Raw genomic sequence first — 25202 nt, 5'->3', positions numbered from 1 at the left:
TCGTATATTAAACTGTAAAGGGGATCAGCATCGTGTTACCAACTACAGTCCTCGTATAATAAACTTTAAAGGGGATCAGCATCGTATTACCAACTACAGTCCTCGTATATTAAACTGTAAATGGGATCAGCATTGTGTTACCAACTACAGTCCTCGTATATTAAACTGTAAAGGGGATCAGCATCGTGTTACCAACTACAGTCCTCGTATATTAAACTGTAAAGGGGATCAGCATCGTGTTACCAACTACAGTCCTCGTATAATAAACTGTAAATGGGATCAGCATCGTGTTACCAACTACAGTCCTCGTATATTAAACTGTAAAGGGGATCAGCATTGTATTACCAACTACAGTCCTCGTATATTAAACTGTAAAGGGGATCAGCATCGTGTTACCAACTACAGTCCTCATATATTAAACTGTAAAGGGGATCAGCATCGTATTACCAACTACAGTCCTCGTATATTAAACTGTGAAGGGGATCAGCATCGAATTACCAACTACAGTCCTCGTATATTAAACTGTAAATGGGATCAGCATCGTATTACCAACTACAGTCCTCGTATATTAAACTGTAAAGGGGATCAGCATCGTGTTACCATCTACAGTCCTCGTATATTAAACTGTAAATGGGATCAGCATCGTATTACCAACTACAGTCCTCGTATATTAAATTGTAAACGGGATCAGCATCGTATTAACAACTACAGTCCTCGAATATTAAACTGTAAAGGGGATCAGCATCGTGTTACCAACTACAGTCCTCGTATATTAATCTGTAAACGGGATCAGCATCGTATTACCAACTACAGTCCTCGTATATTAAACTGTAAAGGGGATCAGCATCGTGTTACCAACTACAGTCCTCGTATATTAAACTGTAAAGGGGATCAGCATAGTGTTACCAACTACAGTCCTCGTATATTAAACTGTAAAGGGGATCAGCATCGTGTTACCAAATACAGTCCTCATATATTAAACTGTAGAGGGGATCAGCATCGTATTACCATCTAAAGTCCTCGTATGTTAAACTGTAAAGGGGATCAGCATCGTATTACCAACTACAGTCCTCGTATATTAAACTGTAAAGGGGATCAGCATCGTATTACCAACTACAGTCCTCGTATATTAAACTGTAAAGGGGATCAGCATCGTGTTACCAACTACAGTCCTCGTATATTAAACTGTAAAGGGGATCAGCATAGTGTTACCAACTACAGTCCTCGTATATTAAACTGTAAAGGGGATCAGCATCGTGTTACCAAATACAGTCCTCATATATTAAACTGTAGAGGGGATCAGCATCGTATTACCATCTAAAGTCCTCGTATGTTAAACTGTAAAGGGGATCAGCATCGTATTACCAACTACAGTCCTCGTATATTAAACTGTAAAGGGGATCAGCATCGTATTACCAACTACAGTCCTCGTATATTAAACTGTAGAGGGGATCAGCATCGTGTTACCAACTACAGTCCTCATAAATTAAACTGTAGAGGGCAGAGCATCGTAATACCAACTACAGTCCTCGTATATTAAACTGTATAGGGGATCAGCATCGTGTTACCAACTACAGTCCTCGTATATTAAACTGTAAAGGGGATCAGCATCATATTACCAACTACAGTCCTCGTATATTAAACAGTAAAGGGGATCAGCATTGAATTACCAACTACAGTCCTTGTATATTAAACTGTAAAGGGGATCAGCATCGTATTACCAACTACAGTCCTCGTATATTAAACTGTAAAGGGGATCAGCATCATATTACCAACTACAGTCCTCGTATATTAAACTGTAAAGGGGATCAGCAACGTATTACCAACTACAGTCCTCGTATATTAAACTGTAAAGGGGATCAGCATCATATTACCAACTACAGTCCTCGTATATTAAACTGTAAAAGGGATCAGCATCGTGTTACCAACTACAGTCCTCGTATTATAAACTGTAAAGGGGATCAGCATCGTATTACCAACTACAGTCCTCGTATATTAAACTGTAAATGGGATCAGCATCGTATTACCAACTACAATCCTCGTATATTAAACTGTAAAGGGGATCAGCATCGTATTACCAACTACAGTCCTCGTATATTAAACTGTAAAAGGGATAAGCATCGTATTACCAACTACAGTCCTCGTATATTAAACTGTAAAGGGGATCAGCATCGTATTACCAACTACAGTCCTCGTATATTAAACTGTAAAGGGGATCAGCATCGTGTTACCAACTACAGTCCTCGTATATTAAACTGTAAATGGGATCAGCATCGTATTACCAACTACAGTCCTCGTATATTAAACTGTAAAGGGGATCAGCATCGTATTAACAACTACAGTCCTCGAATATTAAACTGTAAAGGGGATCAGCATCGTGTTACCAACTACAGTCCTCGTATATTAAACTGTAAAGGGGATCAGCATCGTATTACCAACTACAGTCCTCGTATATTAAACTGTAAAGGGGATCAGCATCGTTTTACCAACTACAGTCCTCGTATATTAAACTGTAAAGGGGATCAGCATAGTGTTACCAACTACAGACCTCGTATATTAAACTGTAAAGGGGATCAGCATCGTGTTACCAAATACAGTCCTCATATATTAAACTGTAGAGGGGATCAGCATCGTATTACCATCTAAAGTCCTCGTATGTTAAACTGTAAAGGGGATCAGCATCGTATTACCAACTACAGTCCTCGTATATTAAACTGTAAAGGGGATCAGCATCATATTACCAACTACAGTCCTCGTATATTAAACTGTAAAGGGGATCAGCAACGTATTACCAACTACAGTCCTCGTATATTAAACTGTAAAGGGGATCAGCATCATATTACCAACTACAGTCCTCGTATATTAAACTGTAAATGGGATCAGCATTGTGTTACCAACTACAGTCCTCGTATATTAAACTGTAAAGGGGATCAGCATCGTGTTACCAACTACAGTCCTCGTATATTAAACTGTAAAGGGGATCAGCATCGTGTTACCAACTACAGTCCTCGTATAATAAACTGTAAATGGGATCAGCATCGTGTTACCAACTACAGTCCTCGTATATTAAACTGTAAAGGGGATCAGCATTGTATTACCAACTACAGTCCTCGTATATTAAACTGTAAAGGGGATCAGCATCGTGTTACCAACTACAGTCCTCGTATATTAAACTGTAAAGGGGATCAGCATCGTATTACCAACTACAGTCCTCGTATATTAAACTGTGAAGGGGATCAGCATCGAATTACCAACTACAGTCCTCGTATATTAAACTGTAAATGGGATCAGCATCGTATTACCAACTACAGTCCTCGTATATTAAACTGTAAAGGGGATCAGCATCGTGTTACCATCTACAGTCCTCGTATATTAAACTGTAAATGGGATCAGCATCGTATTACCAACTACAGTCCTCGTATATTAAATTGTAAACGGGATCAGCATCGTATTAACAACTACAGTCCTCGAATATTAAACTGTAAAGGGGATCAGCATCGTGTTACCAACTACAGTCCTCGTATATTAATCTGTAAACGGGATCAGCATCGTATTACCAACTACAGTCCTCGTATATTAAACTGTAAAGGGGATCAGCATCGTGTTACCAACTACAGTCCTCGTATATTAAACTGTAAAGGGGATCAGCATAGTGTTACCAACTACAGTCCTCGTATATTAAACTGTAAAGGGGATCAGCATCGTGTTACCAAATACAGTCCTCATATATTAAACTGTAGAGGGGATCAGCATCGTATTACCATCTAAAGTCCTCGTATGTTAAACTGTAAAGGGGATCAGCATCGTATTACCAACTACAGTCCTCGTATATTAAACTGTAAAGGGGATCAGCATCGTATTACCAACTACAGTCCTCGTATATTAAACTGTAAAGGGGATCAGCATCGTGTTACCAACTACAGTCCTCGTATATTAAACTGTAAAGGGGATCAGCATAGTGTTACCAACTACAGTCCTCGTATATTAAACTGTAAAGGGGATCAGCATCGTGTTACCAAATACAGTCCTCATATATTAAACTGTAGAGGGGATCAGCATCGTATTACCATCTAAAGTCCTCGTATGTTAAACTGTAAAGGGGATCAGCATCGTATTACCAACTACAGTCCTCGTATATTAAACTGTAAAGGGGATCAGCATCGTATTACCAACTACAGTCCTCGTATATTAAACTGTAGAGGGGATCAGCATCGTGTTACCAACTACAGTCCTCATAAATTAAACTGTAGAGGGCAGAGCATCGTAATACCAACTACAGTCCTCGTATATTAAACTGTATAGGGGATCAGCATCGTGTTACCAACTACAGTCCTCGTATATTAAACTGTAAAGGGGATCAGCATCATATTACCAACTACAGTCCTCGTATATTAAACAGTAAAGGGGATCAGCATTGAATTACCAACTACAGTCCTTGTATATTAAACTGTAAAGGGGATCAGCATCGTATTACCAACTACAGTCCTCGTATATTAAACTGTAAAGGGGATCAGCATCATATTACCAACTACAGTCCTCGTATATTAAACTGTAAAGGGGATCAGCAACGTATTACCAACTACAGTCCTCGTATATTAAACTGTAAAGGGGATCAGCATCATATTACCAACTACAGTCCTCGTATATTAAACTGTAAAAGGGATCAGCATCGTGTTACCAACTACAGTCCTCGTATTATAAACTGTAAAGGGGATCAGCATCGTATTACCAACTACAGTCCTCGTATATTAAACTGTAAATGGGATCAGCATCGTATTACCAACTACAATCCTCGTATATTAAACTGTAAAGGGGATCAGCATCGTATTACCAACTACAGTCCTCGTATATTAAACTGTAAAAGGGATAAGCATCGTATTACCAACTACAGTCCTCGTATATTAAACTGTAAAGGGGATCAGCATCGTATTACCAACTACAGTCCTCGTATATTAAACTGTAAAGGGGATCAGCATCGTGTTACCAACTACAGTCCTCGTATATTAAACTGTAAATGGGATCAGCATCGTATTACCAACTACAGTCCTCGTATATTAAACTGTAAAGGGGATCAGCATCGTATTACCAACTACAGTCCTCGTATATTAAACTGTAAAGGGGATCAGCATCGTTTTACCAACTACAGTCCTCGTATATTAAACTGTAAAGGGGATCAGCATCGTATTACCAACTACAGTCCTCGTATATTAAACTGTAAAGGGGATCAGCATCGTGTTACCAACTACAGTCCTCGTATATTAAACTGTAAAGGGGATCAGCATCGTGTTACCAACTACAGTCCTCGTATATTAAACTGTAAAGGGGATCAGCATAGTGTTACCAACTACAGTCCTCGTATATTAAACTGTAAAGGGGATCAGCATCGTGTTACCAAATACAGTCCTCATATATTAAACTGTAGAGGGGATCAGCATCGTATTACCATCTAAAGTCCTCGTATGTTAAACTGTAAAGGGGATCAGCATCGTATTACCAACTACAGTCCTCGTATATTAAACTGTAAAGGGGATCAGCATCGTATTACCAACTACAGTCCTCGTATATTAAACTGTAAAGGGGATCAGCATCGTATTACCAATTACATTCCTCGTATATTAAACTGTAAAGGGTATCAGCATCGTATTATCAACTACAGTCCTCGTATATTAAACTGTAGAGGGGATCAGCATCGTGTTACCAACTACAGTCCTCATAAATTAAACTGTAGAGGGCAGAGCATCGTAATACCAAATACAGTCCTGGTATATTAAACTGTAAAGGGGATCAGCATCGTGTTACCAACTACAGTCCTCGTATATTAAACTGTAAAGGGGATCAGCATCGTATTACCAACTACAGTCCTCGTATATTAAACTGTAAATGGGATCAGCATCGTATTACCAACTACAGTCCTCGTATATTAAACTGTAAAGGGGATCAGCATCGTGTTACCATCTACAGTCCTCGTATATTAAACTGTAAAGGGGATCAGCATCGTGTTACCAACTACAGTCCTCGTATAATAAACTTTAAAGGGGATCAGCATCATATTACCAACTACAGTCCTCGTATATTAAACTGTAAAGGGGATCAGCATCATATTACCAACTACAGTCCTCGTATATTAAACTGTAAAGGGGATCAGCAACGTATTACCAACTACAGTCCTCGTATATTAAACTGTAAAGGGGATCAGCATCATATTACCAACTACAGTCCTCGTATATTAAACTGTAAAAGGGATCAGCATCGTGTTACCAACTACAGTCCTCGTATTATAAACTGTAAAGGGGATCAGCATCGTATTACCAACTACAGTCCTCGTATATTAAACTGTAAATGGGATCAGCATCGTATTACCAACTACAATCCTCGTATATTAAACTGTAAAGGGGATCAGCATCGTATTACCAACTACAGTCCTCGTATATTAAACTGTAAAAGGGATAAGCATCGTATTACCAACTACAGTCCTCGTATATTAAACTGTAAAGGGGATCAGCATCGTATTACCAACTACAGTCCTCGTATATTAAACTGTAAAGGGGATCAGCATCGTGTTACCAACTACAGTCCTCGTATATTAAACTGTAAATGGGATCAGCATCGTATTACCAACTACAGTCCTCGTATATTAAACTGTAAAGGGGATCAGCATCGTATTAACAACTACAGTCCTCGAATATTAAACTGTAAAGGGGATCAGCATCGTGTTACCAACTACAGTCCTCGTATATTAAACTGTAAAGGGGATCAGCATCGTATTACCAACTACAGTCCTCGTATATTAAACTGTAAAGGGGATCAGCATCGTTTTACCAACTACAGTCCTCGTATATTAAACTGTAAAGGGGATCAGCATCGTATTACCAACTACAGTCCTCGTATATTAAACTGTAAAGGGGATCAGCATCGTGTTACCAACTACAGTCCTCGTATATTAAACTGTAAAGGGGATCAGCATAGTGTTACCAACTACAGTCCTCGTATATTAAACTGTAAAGGGGATCAGCATCGTGTTACCAAATACAGTCCTCATATATTAAACTGTAGAGGGGATCAGCATCGTATTACCATCTAAAGTCCTCGTATGTTAAACTGTAAAGGGGATCAGCATCGTATTACCAACTACAGTCCTCGTATATTAAACTGTAAAGGGGATCAGCATCGTATTACCAACTACAGTCCTCGTATATTAAACTGTAAAGGGGATCAGCATCGTATTACCAATTACATTCCTCGTATATTAAACTGTAAAGGGTATCAGCATCGTATTATCAACTACAGTCCTCGTATATTAAACTGTAGAGGGGATCAGCATCGTGTTACCAACTACAGTCCTCATAAATTAAACTGTAGAGGGCAGAGCATCGTAATACCAAATACAGTCCTGGTATATTAAACTGTAAAGGGGATCAGCATCGTGTTACCAACTACAGTCCTCGTATATTAAACTGTAAAGGGGATCAGCATCGTATTACCAACTACAGTCCTCGTATATTAAACTGTAAATGGGATCAGCATCGTATTACCAACTACAGTCCTCGTATATTAAACTGTAAAGGGGATCAGCATCGTGTTACCATCTACAGTCCTCGTATATTAAACTGTAAAGGGGATCAGCATCGTGTTACCAACTACAGTCCTCGTATAATAAACTTTAAAGGGGATCAGCATCGTATTACCAACTACAGTCCTCGTATATTAAACTGTAAATGGGATCAGCATTGTGTTACCAACTACAGTCCTCGTATATTAAACTGTAAAGGGGATCAGCATCGTGTTACCAACTACAGTCCTCGTATATTAAACTGTAAAGGGGATCAGCATCGTGTTACCAACTACAGTCCTCGTATAATAAACTGTAAATGGGATCAGCATCGTGTTACCAACTACAGTCCTCGTATATTAAACTGTAAAGGGGATCAGCATTGTATTACCAACTACAGTCCTCGTATATTAAACTGTAAAGGGGATCAGCATCGTGTTACCAACTACAGTCCTCGTATATTAAACTGTAAAGGGGATCAGCATCGTATTACCAACTACAGTCCTCGTATATTAAACTGTGAAGGGGATCAGCATCGAATTACCAACTACAGTCCTCGTATATTAAACTGTAAATGGGATCAGCATCGTATTACCAACTACAGTCCTCGTATATTAAACTGTATAGGGGATCAGCATCGTGTTACCATCTACAGTCCTCGTATATTAAACTGTAAATGGGATCAGCATCGTATTACCAACTACAGTCCTCGTATATTAAATTGTAAACGGGATCAGCATCGTATTAACAACTACAGTCCTCGAATATTAAACTGTAAAGGGGATCAGCATCGTGTTACCAACTACAGTCCTCGTATATTAATCTGTAAACGGGATCAGCATCGTATTACCAACTACAGTCCTCGTATATTAAACTGTAAAGGGGATCAGCATCGTGTTACCAACTACAGTCCTCGTATATTAAACTGTAAAGGGGATCAGCATAGTGTTACCAACTACAGTCCTCGTATATTAAACTGTAAAGGGGATCAGCATCGTGTTACCAAATACAGTCCTCATATATTAAACTGTAGAGGGGATCAGCATCGTATTACCATCTAAAGTCCTCGTATGTTAAACTGTAAAGGGGATCAGCATCGTATTACCAACTACAGTCCTCGTATATTAAACTGTAAAGGGGATCAGCATCGTATTACCAACTACAGTCCTCGTATATTAAACTGTAAAGGGGATCAGCATCGTGTTACCAACTACAGTCCTCGTATATTAAACTGTAAAGGGGATCAGCATAGTGTTACCAACTACAGTCCTCGTATATTAAACTGTAAAGGGGATCAGCATCGTGTTACCAAATACAGTCCTCATATATTAAACTGTAGAGGGGATCAGCATCGTATTACCATCTAAAGTCCTCGTATGTTAAACTGTAAAGGGGATCAGCATCGTATTACCAACTACAGTCCTCGTATATTAAACTGTAAAGGGGATCAGCATCGTATTACCAACTACAGTCCTCGTATATTAAACTGTAGAGGGGATCAGCATCGTGTTACCAACTACAGTCCTCATAAATTAAACTGTAGAGGGCAGAGCATCGTAATACCAACTACAGTCCTCGTATATTAAACTGTATAGGGGATCAGCATCGTGTTACCAACTACAGTCCTCGTATATTAAACTGTAAAGGGGATCAGCATCATATTACCAACTACAGTCCTCGTATATTAAACAGTAAAGGGGATCAGCATTGAATTACCAACTACAGTCCTTGTATATTAAACTGTAAAGGGGATCAGCATCGTATTACCAACTACAGTCCTCGTATATTAAACTGTAAAGGGGATCAGCATCATATTACCAACTACAGTCCTCGTATATTAAACTGTAAAGGGGATCAGCAACGTATTACCAACTACAGTCCTCGTATATTAAACTGTAAAGGGGATCAGCATCATATTACCAACTACAGTCCTCGTATATTAAACTGTAAAAGGGATCAGCATCGTGTTACCAACTACAGTCCTCGTATTATAAACTGTAAAGGGGATCAGCATCGTATTACCAACTACAGTCCTCGTATATTAAACTGTAAATGGGATCAGCATCGTATTACCAACTACAATCCTCGTATATTAAACTGTAAAGGGGATCAGCATCGTATTACCAACTACAGTCCTCGTATATTAAACTGTAAAAGGGATAAGCATCGTATTACCAACTACAGTCCTCGTATATTAAACTGTAAAGGGGATCAGCATCGTATTACCAACTACAGTCCTCGTATATTAAACTGTAAAGGGGATCAGCATCGTGTTACCAACTACAGTCCTCGTATATTAAACTGTAAATGGGATCAGCATCGTATTACCAACTACAGTCCTCGTATATTAAACTGTAAAGGGGATCAGCATCGTATTAACAACTACAGTCCTCGAATATTAAACTGTAAAGGGGATCAGCATCGTGTTACCAACTACAGTCCTCGTATATTAAACTGTAAAGGGGATCAGCATCGTATTACCAACTACAGTCCTCGTATATTAAACTGTAAAGGGGATCAGCATCGTTTTACCAACTACAGTCCTCGTATATTAAACTGTAAAGGGGATCAGCATAGTGTTACCAACTACAGACCTCGTATATTAAACTGTAAAGGGGATCAGCATCGTGTTACCAAATACAGTCCTCATATATTAAACTGTAGAGGGGATCAGCATCGTATTACCATCTAAAGTCCTCGTATGTTAAACTGTAAAGGGGATCAGCATCGTATTACCAACTACAGTCCTCGTATATTAAACTGTAAAGGGGATCAGCATCGTATTACCAACTACAGTCCTTGTATATTAAACTGTAAAGGGGATCAGCATCATATTACCAACTACAGTCCTCGTATATTAAACTGTAAAGGGGATCAGCAACGTATTACCAACTACAGTCCTCGTATATTAAACTGTAAAGGGGATCAGCATCATATTACCAACTACAGTCCTCGTATATTAAACTGTAAATGGGATCAGCATTGTGTTACCAACTACAGTCCTCGTATATTAAACTGTAAAGGGGATCAGCATCGTGTTACCAACTACAGTCCTCGTATATTAAACTGTAAAGGGGATCAGCATCGTGTTACCAACTACAGTCCTCGTATAATAAACTGTAAATGGGATCAGCATCGTGTTACCAACTACAGTCCTCGTATATTAAACTGTAAAGGGGATCAGCATTGTATTACCAACTACAGTCCTCGTATATTAAACTGTAAAGGGGATCAGCATCGTGTTACCAACTACAGTCCTCGTATATTAAACTGTAAAGGGGATCAGCATCGTATTACCAACTACAGTCCTCGTATATTAAACTGTGAAGGGGATCAGCATCGAATTACCAACTACAGTCCTCGTATATTAAACTGTAAATGGGATCAGCATCGTATTACCAACTACAGTCCTCGTATATTAAACTGTAAAGGGGATCAGCATCGTGTTACCATCTACAGTCCTCGTATATTAAACTGTAAATGGGATCAGCATCGTATTACCAACTACAGTCCTCGTATATTAAATTGTAAACGGGATCAGCATCGTATTAACAACTACAGTCCTCGAATATTAAACTGTAAAGGGGATCAGCATCGTGTTACCAACTACAGTCCTCGTATATTAATCTGTAAACGGGATCAGCATCGTATTACCAACTACAGTCCTCGTATATTAAACTGTAAAGGGGATCAGCATCGTGTTACCAACTACAGTCCTCGTATATTAAACTGTAAAGGGGATCAGCATAGTGTTACCAACTACAGTCCTCGTATATTAAACTGTAAAGGGGATCAGCATCGTGTTACCAAATACAGTCCTCATATATTAAACTGTAGAGGGGATCAGCATCGTATTACCATCTAAAGTCCTCGTATGTTAAACTGTAAAGGGGATCAGCATCGTATTACCAACTACAGTCCTCGTATATTAAACTGTAAAGGGGATCAGCATCGTATTACCAACTACAGTCCTCGTATATTAAACTGTAAAGGGGATCAGCATCGTGTTACCAACTACAGTCCTCGTATATTAAACTGTAAAGGGGATCAGCATAGTGTTACCAACTACAGTCCTCGTATATTAAACTGTAAAGGGGATCAGCATCGTGTTACCAAATACAGTCCTCATATATTAAACTGTAGAGGGGATCAGCATCGTATTACCATCTAAAGTCCTCGTATGTTAAACTGTAAAGGGGATCAGCATCGTATTACCAACTACAGTCCTCGTATATTAAACTGTAAAGGGGATCAGCATCGTATTACCAACTACAGTCCTCGTATATTAAACTGTAGAGGGGATCAGCATCGTGTTACCAACTACAGTCCTCATAAATTAAACTGTAGAGGGCAGAGCATCGTAATACCAACTACAGTCCTCGTATATTAAACTGTATAGGGGATCAGCATCGTGTTACCAACTACAGTCCTCGTATATTAAACTGTAAAGGGGATCAGCATCATATTACCAACTACAGTCCTCGTATATTAAACAGTAAAGGGGATCAGCATTGAATTACCAACTACAGTCCTTGTATATTAAACTGTAAAGGGGATCAGCATCGTATTACCAACTACAGTCCTCGTATATTAAACTGTAAAGGGGATCAGCATCATATTACCAACTACAGTCCTCGTATATTAAACTGTAAAGGGGATCAGCAACGTATTACCAACTACAGTCCTCGTATATTAAACTGTAAAGGGGATCAGCATCATATTACCAACTACAGTCCTCGTATATTAAACTGTAAAAGGGATCAGCATCGTGTTACCAACTACAGTCCTCGTATTATAAACTGTAAAGGGGATCAGCATCGTATTACCAACTACAGTCCTCGTATATTAAACTGTAAATGGGATCAGCATCGTATTACCAACTACAATCCTCGTATATTAAACTGTAAAGGGGATCAGCATCGTATTACCAACTACAGTCCTCGTATATTAAACTGTAAAAGGGATAAGCATCGTATTACCAACTACAGTCCTCGTATATTAAACTGTAAAGGGGATCAGCATCGTATTACCAACTACAGTCCTCGTATATTAAACTGTAAAGGGGATCAGCATCGTGTTACCAACTACAGTCCTCGTATATTAAACTGTAAATGGGATCAGCATCGTATTACCAACTACAGTCCTCGTATATTAAACTGTAAAGGGGATCAGCATCGTATTAACAACTACAGTCCTCGAATATTAAACTGTAAAGGGGATCAGCATCGTGTTACCAACTACAGTCCTCGTATATTAAACTGTAAAGGGGATCAGCATCGTATTACCAACTACAGTCCTCGTATATTAAACTGTAAAGGGGATCAGCATCGTTTTACCAACTACAGTCCTCGTATATTAAACTGTAAAGGGGATCAGCATCGTATTACCAACTACAGTCCTCGTATATTAAACTGTAAAGGGGATCAGCATCGTGTTACCAACTACAGTCCTCGTATATTAAACTGTAAAGGGGATCAGCATCGTGTTACCAACTACAGTCCTCGTATATTAAACTGTAAAGGGGATCAGCATAGTGTTACCAACTACAGTCCTCGTATATTAAACTGTAAAGGGGATCAGCATCGTGTTACCAAATACAGTCCTCATATATTAAACTGTAGAGGGGATCAGCATCGTATTACCATCTAAAGTCCTCGTATGTTAAACTGTAAAGGGGATCAGCATCGTATTACCAACTACAGTCCTCGTATATTAAACTGTAAAGGGGATCAGCATCGTATTACCAACTACAGTCCTCGTATATTAAACTGTAAAGGGGATCAGCATCGTATTACCAATTACATTCCTCGTATATTAAACTGTAAAGGGTATCAGCATCGTATTATCAACTACAGTCCTCGTATATTAAACTGTAGAGGGGATCAGCATCGTGTTACCAACTACAGTCCTCATAAATTAAACTGTAGAGGGCAGAGCATCGTAATACCAAATACAGTCCTGGTATATTAAACTGTAAAGGGGATCAGCATCGTGTTACCAACTACAGTCCTCGTATATTAAACTGTAAAGGGGATCAGCATCGTATTACCAACTACAGTCCTCGTATATTAAACTGTAAATGGGATCAGCATCGTATTACCAACTACAGTCCTCGTATATTAAACTGTAAAGGGGATCAGCATCGTGTTACCATCTACAGTCCTCGTATATTAAACTGTAAAGGGGATCAGCATCGTGTTACCAACTACAGTCCTCGTATAATAAACTTTAAAGGGGATCAGCATCATATTACCAACTACAGTCCTCGTATATTAAACTGTAAATGGGATCAGCATTGTGTTACCAACTACAGTCCTCGTATATTAAACTGTAAAGGGGATCAGCATCGTGTTACCAACTACAGTCCTCGTATATTAAACTGTAAAGGGGATCAGCATCGTGTTACCAACTACAGTCCTCGTATAATAAACTGTAAATGGGATCAGCATCGTGTTACCAACTACAGTCCTCGTATATTAAACTGTAAAGGGGATCAGCATTGTATTACCAACTACAGTCCTCGTATATTAAACTGTAAAGGGGATCAGCATCGTGTTACCAACTACAGTCCTCGTATATTAAACTGTAAAGGGGATCAGCATCGTATTACCAACTACAGTCCTCGTATATTAAACTGTGAAGGGGATCAGCATCGAATTACCAACTACAGTCCTCGTATATTAAACTGTAAATGGGATCAGCATCGTATTACCAACTACAGTCCTCGTATATTAAACTGTAAAGGGGATCAGCATCGTGTTACCATCTACAGTCCTCGTATATTAAACTGTAAATGGGATCAGCATCGTATTACCAACTACAGTCCTCGTATATTAAATTGTAAACGGGATCAGCATCGTATTAACAACTACAGTCCTCGAATATTAAACTGTAAAGGGGATCAGCATCGTGTTACCAACTACAGTCCTCGTATATTAATCTGTAAACGGGATCAGCATCGTATTACCAACTACAGTCCTCGTATATTAAACTGTAAAGGGGATCAGCATCGTGTTACCAACTACAGTCCTCGTATATTAAACTGTAAAGGGGATCAGCATAGTGTTACCAACTACAGTCCTCGTATATTAAACTGTAAAGGGGATCAGCATCGTGTTACCAAATACAGTCCTCATATATTAAACTGTAGAGGGGATCAGCATCGTATTACCATCTAAATTCCTCGTATGTTAAACTGTAAAGGGGATCAGCATCGTATTACCAACTACAGTCCTCGTATATTAAACTGTAAAGGGGATCAGCATCGTATTACCAACTACAGTCCTCGTATATTAAACTGTAAAGGGGATCAGCATCGTGTTACCAACTACAGTCCTCGTATATTAAACTGTAAAGGGGATCAGCATAGTGTTACCAACTACAGTCCTCGTATATTAAACTGTAAAGGGGATCAGCATCGTGTTACCAAATACAGTCCTCATATATTAAACTGTAGAGGGGATCAGCATCGTATTACCATCTAAAGTCCTCGTATGTTAAACTGTAAAGGGGATCAGCATCGTATTACCAACTACAGTCCTCGTATATTAAACTGTAAAGGGGATCAGCATCGTATTACCAACTACAGTCCTCGTATATTAAACTGTAGAGGGGATCAGCATCGTGTTACCAACTACAGTCCTCATAAATTAAACTGTAGAGGGCAGAGCATCGTAATACCAACTACAGTCCTCGTATATTAAACTGTATAGGGGATCAGCATCGTGTTACCAACTACAGTCCTCGTATATTAAACTGTAAAGGGGATCAGCATCATATTACCAACTACAGTCCTCGTATATTAAACAGTAAAGGGGATCAGCATTGAATTACCAACTACAGTCCTTGTATATTAAACTGTAAAGGGGATCAGCATCGTATTACCAACTACAGTCCTCGTATATTAAACTGTAAAGGGGATCAGCATCATATTACCAACTACAGTCCTCGTATATTAAACTGTAAAGGGGATCAGCAACGTATTACCAACTACAGTCCTCGTATATTAAACTGTAAAGGGGATCAGCATCATATTACCAACTACAGTCCTCGTATATTAAACTGTAAAAGGGATCAGCATCGTGTTACCAACTACAGTCCTCGTATTATAAACTGTAAAGGGGATCAGCATCGTATTACCAACTACAGTCCTCGTATATTAAACTGTAAATGGGATCAGCATCGTATTACCAACTACAATCCTCGTATATTAAACTGTAAAGGGGATCAGCATCGTATTACCAACTACAGTCCTCGTATATTAAACTGTAAAAGGGATAAGCATCGTATTACCAACTACAGTCCTCGTATATTAAACTGTAAAGGGGATCAGCATCGTATTACCAACTACAGTCCTCGTATATTAAACTGTAAAGGGGATCAGCATCGTGTTACCAACTACAGTCCTCGTATATTAAACTGTAAATGGGATCAGCATCGTATTACCAACTACAGTCCTCGTATATTAAACTGTAAAGGGGATCAGCATCGTATTAACAACTACAGTCCTCGAATATTAAACTGTAAAGGGGATCAGCATCGTGTTACCAACTACAGTCCTCGTATATTAAACTGTAAAGGGGATCAGCATCGTATTACCAACTACAGTCCTCGTATATTAAACTGTAAAGGGGATCAGCATCGTTTTACCAACTACAGTCCTCGTATATTAAACTGTAAAGGGGATCAGCATAGTGTTACCAACTACAGACCTCGTATATTAAACTGTAAAGGGGATCAGCATCGTGTTACCAAATACAGTCCTCATATATTAAACTGTAGAGGGGATCAGCATCGTATTACCATCTAAAGTCCTCGTATGTTAAACTGTAAAGGGGATCAGCATCGTATTACCAACTACAGTCCTCGTATATTAAACTGTAAAGGGGATCAGCATCGTATTACCAACTACAGTCCTCGTATATTAAACTGTAAAGGGGATCAGCATCATATTACCAACTACAGTCCTCGTATATTAAACTGTAAAGGGGATCAGCAACGTATTACCAACTACAGTCCTCGTATATTAAACTGTAAAGGGGATCAGCATCATATTACCAACTACAGTCCTCGTATATTAAACTGTAAAAGGGATCAGCATCGTGTTACCAACTACAGTCCTCGTATTATAAACTGTAAAGGGGATCAGCATCGTATTACCAACTACAGTCCTCGTATATTAAACTGTAAATGGGATCAGCATCGTATTACCAACTACAATCCTCGTATATTAAACTGTAAAGGGGATCAGCATCGTATTACCAACTACAGTCCTCTTATATTAAAATGTAAAGGGGATCAGCATCGTGTTACCAACTACAGTCCTCGTATATTAAACTGTAAAGGGGATCAGCATCGTATTACCAACTACAGTCCTCGTATATTCAACTGTAAAGGGGATCAGCATCGTATTACCAACTACAGTCCTCGTATATTAAACTGTAAAGGGGATCAGCATCGTGTTACCATCTACAGTCCTTGTATATTAAACTGTAAAGGGGATCAGCATCGTGTTACCAACTACAGTCCTCGTATAATAAACTTTAAAGGGGATCAGCATCGTATTACCAACTACAGTCCTCGTATATTAAACTGTAAATGGGATCAGCATTGTGTTACCAACTACAGTCCTCGTATATTAAACTGTAAAGGGGATCAGCATCGTGTTACCAACTACAGTCCTCGTATATTAAACTGTAAAGGGGATCAGCATCGTGTTACCAACTACAGTCCTCGTATAATAAACTGTAAATGGGATCAGCATCGTGTTACCAACTACAGTCCTCGTATATTAAACTGTAAAGGGGATCAGCATTGTATTACCAACTACAGTCCTCGTATATTAAACTGTAAAGGGGATCAGCATCGTGTTACCAACTACAGTCCTCGTATATTAAACTGTAAAGGGGATCAGCATCGTATTACCAACTACAGTCCTCGTATATTAAACTGTGAAGGGGATCAGCATCGAATTACCAACTACAGTCCTCGTATATTAAACTGTGAAGGGGATCAGCATTGTATTACCAACTACATTCCTCGTATATTAAACTGTAAAGGGGATCAGCATCGTATTACCAACTACAGTCCTCGTATATTAAACTGTTTACGGGGATCAGCATCGAATTACCAACTACAGTCCTCGTATATTAAACTGTAAAGGGGATCAGCATCGTATTACCAACTACAGTCCTCGTATATTAAACTGTAAAGGGGATCAGCATCATATTACCAACTACAGTCCTCGTATATTAAACTGTAAAGGGGATCAGCAACGTATTACCAACTACAGTCCTCGTATATTAAACTGTAAAGGGGATCAGCATCATATTACCAACTACAGTCCTCGTATATTAAACTGTAAAAGGGATCAGCATCGTGTTACCAACTACAGTCCTCGTATTATAAACTGTAAAGGGGATCAGCATCGTATTACCAACTACAGTCCTCGTATATTAAACTGTAAATGGGATCAGCATCGTATTACCAACTACAATCCTCGTATATTAAACTGTAAAGGGGATCAGCATCGTATTACCAACTACAGTCCTCTTATATTAAACTGTAAAGGGGATCAGCATCGTGTTACCATCTACAGTCCTTGTATATTAAACTGTAAAGGGGATCAGCATCGTGTTACCAACTACAGTCCTCGTATAATAAACTTTAAAGGGGATCAGCATCGTATTACCAACTACAGTCCTCGTATATTAAACTGTAAATGGGATCAGCATTGTGTTACCAACTACAGTCCTCGTATATTAAACTGTAAAGGGGATCAGCATCGTGTTACCAACTACAGTCCTCGTATATTAAACTGTAAAGGGGATCAGCATCGTGTTACCAACTACAGTCCTCGTATAATAAACTGTAAATGGGATCAGCATCGTGTTACCAACTACAGTCCTCGTATATTAAACTGTAAAGGGGATCAGCATTGTATTACCAACTACAGTCCTCGTATATTAAACTGTAAAGGGGATCAGCATCGTATTACCAACTACAGTCCTCGTATATTAAACTGTTTACGGGGATCAGCATCGAATTACCAACTACAGTCCTCGTATATTAAACTGTAAAGGGGATCAGCATCGTATTACCAACTACAGTCCTCGTATATTAAACTGTAAAAGGGATCAGCATCGTATTACCAACTACAGTCCTCGTATATTAAACTGTAAAGGGGATCAGCATCGTATTACCAACTACAGTCCTTGTATATTAAACTGTAAAGGGGATCAGCATCGTGTTACCAACTACAGTCCTCGTATATTAAACTGTAAATGGGATCAGCATCGTATTACCAACTACAGTCCTCGTATATTAAATTGTAAAGGGGATCAGCATCGTATTAACAACTACAGTCCTCGAATATTAAACTGTAAAGGGGATCAGCATCGTGTTACCAACTACAGTCCTCGTATATTAATCTGTAAACGGGATCAGCATCGTATTACCATCTAAAGTCCTCGTATGTTAAACTGTAAAGGGGATCAGCATCGTATTACCAACTACAGTCCTCGTATATTAAACTGTAAAGGGGATCAGCATCGTATTACCAACTACAGTCCTCGTATATTAAACTGTAAAGGGGATCAGCATCGTGTTACCAACTACAGTCCTCGTATATTAAACTGTAAAGGGGATCAGCATAGTGTTACCAACTACAGTCCTCGTATATTAAACTGTAAAGGGGATCAGCATCGTGTTACCAAATACAGTCCTCATATATTAAACTGTAGAGGGGATCAGCATCGTATTACCATCTAAAGTCCTCGTATGTTAAACTGTAAAGGGGATCAGCATCGTATTACCAACTACAGTCCTCGTATATTAAACTGTAAAGGGGATCAGCATCGTATTACCAACTACAGTCCTCGTATATTAAACTGTAGAGGGGATCAGCATCGTGTTACCAACTACAGTCCTCATAAATTAAACTGTAGAGGGCAGAGCATCGTAATACCAACTACAGTCCTCGTATATTAAACTGTAAAGGGGATCAGCATCGTGTTACCAACTACAGTCCTCGTATATTAAACTGTAAAGGGGATCAGCATCATATTACCAACTACAGTCCTCGTATATTAAACAGTAAAGGGGATCAGCATTGAAGTACCAACTACAATCCTCGTATATTAAACTGTAAAGGGGATCAGCATCGTATTACCAACTACAGTCCTCGTATATTAAACTGTAAAGGGGATCAGCATCATATTACCAACTACAGTCCTCGTATATTAAACTGTAAAGGGGAACAGCAACGTATTACCAACTACAGTCCTCGTATATTAAACTGTAAAGGGGATCAGCATCATATTACCAACTACAGTCCTCGTATATTAAACTGTAAAAGGGATCAGCATCGTGTTACCAACTACAGTCCTCGTATTATAAACTGTAAAGGGGATCAGCATCGTATTACCAACTACAGTCCTCGTATATTAAACTGTAAATGGGATCAGCATCGTATTACCAACTACAATCCTCGTATATTAAACTGTAAAGGGGATCAGCATCGTATTACCAACTACAGTCCTCGTATATTAAACTGTAAAAGGGATCAGCATCGTATTACCAACTACAGTCCTCGTATATTAAACTGTAAAGGGGATCAGCATCGTATTACCAACTACAGTCCTCGTATATTAAACTGTAAAGGGGATCAGCATCGTGTTACCAACTACAGTCCTCGTATATTAAACTGTAAATGGGATCAGCATCGTATTACCAACTACAGTCCTCGTATTTTAAACTGTAAAGGGGATCAGCATCGTATTAACAACTACAGTCCTCGAATATTAAACTGTAAAGGGGATCAGCATCGTGTTACCAACTACAGTCCTCGTATATTAAACTGTAAAGGGGATCAGCATCGTATTACCAACTACAGTCCTCGTATATTAAACTGTAAAGGGGTTCAGCATCGTTTTACCAACTACAGTCCTCGTATATTAAACTGTAAAGGGGATCAGCATAGTGTTACCAACTACAGACCTCGTATATTAAACTGTAAAGGGGATCAGCATCGTGTTACCAAATACAGTCCTCATATATTAAACTGTAGAGGGGATCAGCATCGTATTACCATCTAAAGTCCTCGTATGTTAAACTGTAAAGGGGATCAGCATCGTATTACCAACTACAGTCCTCGTATATTAAACTGTAAAGGGGATCAGCATCGTATTACCAACTACAGTCCTCGTATATTAAACTGTAAAGGGGATCAGCATCATATTACCAACTACAGTCCTCGTATATTAAACTGTAAAGGGGATCAGCAACGTATTACCAACTACAGTCCTCGTATATTAAACTGTAAAGGGGATCAGCATCATATTACCAACTACAGTCCTCGTATATTAAACTGTAAAAGGGATCAGCATCGTGTTACCAACTACAGTCCTCGTATTATAAACTGTAAAGGGGATCAGCATCGTATTACCAACTACAGTCCTCGTATATTAAACTGTAAATGGGATCAGCATCGTATTACCAACTACAATCCTCGTATATTAAACTGTAAAGGGGATCAGCATCGTATTACCAACTACAGTCCTCGTATATTAAACTGTAAAAGGGATCAGCATTGTATTACCAACTACAGTCCTCGTATATTAAACTGTAAAGGGGATCAGCATCGTATTACCAACTACAGTCCTCGTATATTAAACTGTAAAGGGGATCAGCATCGTGTTACCAACTACAGTCCTCGTATATTAAACTGTAAATGGGATCAGCATCGTATTACCAACTACAGTCCTCGTATATTAAACTGTAAAGGGGATCAGCATCGTATTAACAACTACAGTCCTCGAATATTAAACTGTAAAGGGGATCAGCATCGTGTTACCAACTACAGTCCTCGTATATTAAACTGTAAAGGGGATCAGCATCGTATTACCAACTACAGTCCTCGTATATTAAACAGTAAAGGGGATCAGCATCGTGTTACCAACTACAGTCCTCGTATATTAAACTGTAAAGGGGATCAGCATAGTGTTACCAACTACAGTCCTCGTATATTAAACTGTAAAGGGGATCAGCATCGTGTTACCAAATACAGTCCTCATATATTAAACTGTAGAGGGGATCAGCATCGTATTACCATCTAAAGTCCTCGTATGTTAAACTGTAAAGGGGATCAGCATCGTATTACCAACTACAGTCCTCGTATATTAAACTGTAAAGGGGATCAGCATCGTATTACCAACTACAGTCCTCGTATATTAAACTGTAAAGGGGATCAGCATCGTATTACCAACTACAGTCCTCGTATATTAAACTGTAAAGGGGATCAGCATCGTATTACCAACTACAGTCCTCGTATATTAAACTGTAGAGGGGATCAGCATCGTGTTACCAACTACAGTCCTCATAAATTAAACTGTAGAGGGCAGAGCATCGTAATACCAACTACAGTCCTCGTATATTAAACTGTAAAGGGGATTATCATCGTGTTACCAACTACAGTCCTCGTATATTAAACTGTAAAGGGGATCAGCATCGTATTACCAACTACAGTCCTCGTATATTAAACAGTAAAGGGGATCAGCATTGAATTACCAACTACAGTCCTCGTATATTAAACTGTAAAGGGGATCAGCATCGTATTACCAACTACAGTCCTCGTATATTAAACTGTAAAGGGGATCAGCATCATATTACCAACTACAGTCCTCGTATATTAAACTGTAAAGGGGATCAGCAACGTATTAGCAACTACAGCCCTCGTATATTAAACTGTAAAGGGGATCAGCATCATGTTACCAACTACAGTCCTTGTATATTAAACTGTAAAAGGGATCAGCATCGTGTTACCAACTACAGTCCTCGTATTATAAACTGTAAAGGGGATCAGCATCGTGTTACCAACTACAGTCCTCGTATATTAAACTGTAAAGGGGATCAGCATCGTGTTACCAACTACAGTCCTCGTATATTAAACTGTAATGGGATCAGCATCGTATTACCAACTACAGTCCTCGTATATTAAACTGTAAAGGGGATCAGCACCGTGTTACCAACTACAGTCCTCGTGTATTAAACTGTAAAGGGGATCAGCATCGTTTTACCAACTACAGTCCTCGTATAATAAACTGTAAAGGGGATCAGCATCGTATTACCAACTACAGTCCTCGTATATTAAACTGTAAATGGGATCAGCATCGTATTACCAACTACAATCCTCGTATATTAAACTGTAAAGGGGATCAGCATCGAATTACCAACTACAGTCCTCGTATATTAAACTGTAAAGGGGATCAGCATCGTACTACCAACTACAGTCCTCGTATATTAAACTGTAAAGGGAATCAGCATCGTATTACCAACTAGAGTCCTCGTATATTAAACTGTAAAGGGGATCAGCATCGTATTACCAACTACAGTCCTCGTATATTAAACTGTAAAGGGGATAAGCATCGTATTACCAACTACAGTCCTCGTATATTAAACTGTAAAGGGGATCAGCATCGTATTACCAACTACAGTCCTCGTATATTAAACTGTAAAGGGGATCAGCATCGTGTTACCAACTACAGTCCTCGTATATTAAACTGTAAATGGGATCAGCATCGTATTACCAACTACAGTCCTCGTATATTAAACTGTAAAGGGGATCAGCATCGTATTAACAACTACAGTCCTCGAATATTAAACTGTAAAGGGGATCAGCATCGTGTTACCAACTACAGTCCTCGTATATTAAACTGTAAAGGGGATCAGCATCGTATTACCAACTACAGTCCTCGTATATTAAACTGTAAAGGGGATCAGCATCGTTTTACCAACTACAGTCCTCGTATATTAAACTGTAAAGGGGATCAGCATAGTGTTACCAACTACAGACCTCGTATATTAAACTGTAAAGGGGATCAGCATCGTGTTACCAAATACAGTCCTCATATATTAAACTGTAGAGGGGATCAGCATCGTATTACCATCTAAAGTCCTCGTATGTTAAACTGTAAAGGGGATCAGCATCGTATTACCAACTACAGTCCTCGTATATTAAACTGTAAAGGGGATCAGCATCGTATTACCAACTACAGTCCTCGTATATTAAACTGTAAAGGGGATCAGCATCATATTACCAACTACAGTCCTCGTATATTAAACTGTAAAGGGGATCAGCAACGTATTACCAACTACAGTCCTCGTATATTAAACTGTAAAGGGGATCAGCATCATATTACCAACTACAGTCCTCGTATATTAAACTGTAAAAGGGATCAGCATCGTGTTACCAACTACAGTCCTCGTATTATAAACTGTAAAGGGGATCAGCATCGTATTACCAACTACAGTCCTCGTATATTAAACTGTAAATGGGATCAGCATCGTATTACCAACTACAATCCTCGTATATTAAACTGTAAAGGGGATCAGCATCGTATTACCAACTACAGTCCTCTTATATTAAAATGTAAAGGGGATCAGCATCGTGTTACCAACTACAGTCCTCGTATATTAAACTGTAAAGGGGATCAGCATCGTATTACCAACTACAGTCCTCGTATATTCAACTGTAAAGGGGATCAGCATCGTATTACCAACTACAGTCCTCGTATATTAAACTGTAAAGGGGATCAGCATCGTGTTACCATCTACAGTCCTTGTATATTAAACTGTAAAGGGGATCAGCATCGTGTTACCAACTACAGTCCTCGTATAATAAACTTTAAAGGGGATCAGCATCGTATTACCAACTACAGTCCTCGTATATTAAACTGTAAATGGGATCAGCATTGTGTTACCAACTACAGTCCTCGTATATTAAACTGTAAAGGGGATCAGCATCGTGTTACCAACTACAGTCCTCGTATATTAAACTGTAAAGGGGATCAGCATCGTGTTACCAACTACAGTCCTCGTATAATAAACTGTAAATGGGATCAGCATCGTGTTACCAACTACAGTCCTCGTATATTAAACTGTAAAGGGGATCAGCATTGTATTACCAACTACAGTCCTCGTATATTAAACTGTAAAGGGGATCAGCATCGTGTTACCAACTACAGTCCTCGTATATTAAACTGTAAAGGGGATCAGCATCGTATTACCAACTACAGTCCTCGTATATTAAACTGTGAAGGGGATCAGCATCGAATTACCAACTACAGTCCTCGTATATTAAACTGTGAAGGGGATCAGCATTGTATTACCAACTACATTCCTCGTATATTAAACTGTAAAGGGGATCAGCATCGTATTACCAACTACAGTCCTCGTATATTAAACTGTTTACGGGGATCAGCATCGAATTACCAACTACAGTCCTCGTATATTAAACTGTAAAGGGGATCAGCATCGTATTACCAACTACAGTCCTCGTATATTAAACTGTAAAGGGGATCAGCATCATATTACCAACTACAGTCCTCGTATATTAAACTGTAAAGGGGATCAGCAACGTATTACCAACTACAGTCCTCGTATATTAAACTGTAAAGGGGATCAGCATCATATTACCAACTACAGTCCTCGTATATTAAACTGTAAAAGGGATCAGCATCGTGTTACCAACTACAGTCCTCGTATTATAAACTGTAAAGGGGATCAGCATCGTATTACCAACTACAGTCCTCGTATATTAAACTGTAAATGGGATCAGCATCGTATTACCAACTACAATCCTCGTATATTAAACTGT

Source organism: Salmo salar, chromosome 18 (genome assembly GCF_965601325.2).
Source record: "Salmo salar chromosome 18, fSalSal1, whole genome shotgun sequence".
Taxonomy (NCBI): Eukaryota; Metazoa; Chordata; class Actinopteri; order Salmoniformes; family Salmonidae; genus Salmo; species Salmo salar.
The sequence above is the reverse complement of the archived record's forward strand: the minus strand, read 5'-3'. Positions refer to the sequence as shown.